Source organism: Pteropus alecto, unplaced genomic scaffold (assembly GCF_000325575.1).
Source record: "Pteropus alecto unplaced genomic scaffold, ASM32557v1 scaffold12, whole genome shotgun sequence".
NCBI classification, from domain to species: Eukaryota; Metazoa; Chordata; class Mammalia; order Chiroptera; family Pteropodidae; genus Pteropus; species Pteropus alecto.
Genome location: NW_006432669.1, coordinates 8944695 through 8946386, shown reverse-complemented (window position 1 = coordinate 8946386; position 1692 = coordinate 8944695).

The following is a 1692-nucleotide window of genomic DNA, read 5'->3' as shown; positions in this document are numbered from 1 at the left end:
CTAAATGCCCATCAGCAGATGATTAGGTAAAGAAATTATGGTTCACATATACAATGGATATTACTCAGCCATTAAAAAAATGAAATCCTACCATTTGCAACAACATGGATGAACCTAGAGGTTGTTATGCTGAGTCAAATAAGGTCCTCATTTTTAAAATGAGGACCATGAGAGAGGTATTAGGGAAGAAATCCCTTTGGTGGCAGAATTTAGAATGTACTAATATTCAACACATAATATTAGACATCTTAAACCCTTTTTGAAACTAGGTGATAAATTAATAAATACAGGAGATATTGGTATCTAAAAGCGGCCATGAAGGGAACCAAAGTTTTGCCTTTTGGGATATTGGTTTTAAGTTTGTTGTTAAGAAATGAAAGACTCAGATAAAAAATCTTTGACCCTCCCCGCTATCCAGCCTAAGAGATTCAGGAGGATCGGAAAAGGCCTGATTCTGGAAGAAAATCTTAGGATGTTCTCCTTAGCCTAATTTGAATGTATATGGTAGATAGGAGACCTCTTGGCAGGGGGGTGATAGCTTAGATCACCCTCTTTGTCCCATTGTTTTCTGGGTTGCCTAGCAAAAGGTTACCTGCCCCGTGTGTTCTGCTCTTCTTCAATTACCTGTAAATTGCCCATTCTCACTTTTGAAATCTAAGATCCTATTCCTCCCTTTCTCATTTGTCTTTGTCTAAAATGACATATGTACCCCAAGTCTGCCTCACTATCTTTGGAATTTTTACACTTATATGAATTCCTCATGTGCTCATATTAAACTTTGATTTTCTCCTGTTAATCTGTCTCTATTAATTTGATTATTAGTCCAGCTAGAAGAAGGTAGAAGGAAATGTATTATTTCTTCAGCCTCCACAGCTATCTAAAATGGACTCTAATAAGGAATCAAAATTTCATAGGAAAAAAGTTTGATTGCATTTTATTTTGAAAAACAATGAAATTATAAAAATAAGTATTTTGCCTTAGTTTATAATTCCAAAAATCAAGACTTTATTCTTTTATTGTCATCACTTTCTGATATCCTGCATCATCATTTTAACTTTAGCAGCATGATCATAAAGAGGATCATTTTTACAAAAACGTGAATGGGTTTCATCAGTTTTCCTCAAAGGTCACTATTAAATCTTTTGCCAATTTAATCTTCGCCTTTTGAAACACTTGTCTTGTCACTATCCTTGTTGATTTTTCCTCCGGTTTTTAGGTACTGCGATCTGGCTAAAGCTTTGTTTGTCAAAGGCTTTGCCATCTCCGACATTACTTTAATCAACTTCATATAATCCTGTATATTTGACAAGATTTGCAATTTCACTTAGAAATCAATTTGCAATGAAAAAAAAGACTATTTGACAGACAAAGATGTTCACATAAAGGAGTGTTTGAGGAGAGGCCATTAGATTATAGTTTCATGCTGATGAAGAACTGGGAGAATCCCCCTCAGTAGGAGTTCCAGTCTTGCACTGAGAGTTCTTCACTGAGTGCAAGAAAAAAATTAAGCGCAGACCAGAGTTAGAGACAAAGAAAAGTTTATTAGAGAAAGTATAATGCTCCATAGACAGAGTGCGGTCTCTCCTCTCAGGCAGAGAATGAGAGTTTCAAGGATTTCAGTTTAAATCTGTTTTCCTTCCCAAGGACGGTTTTGCAGCCTTAAGGGTATGGGGTAGTAGTTGTTGGTAATCT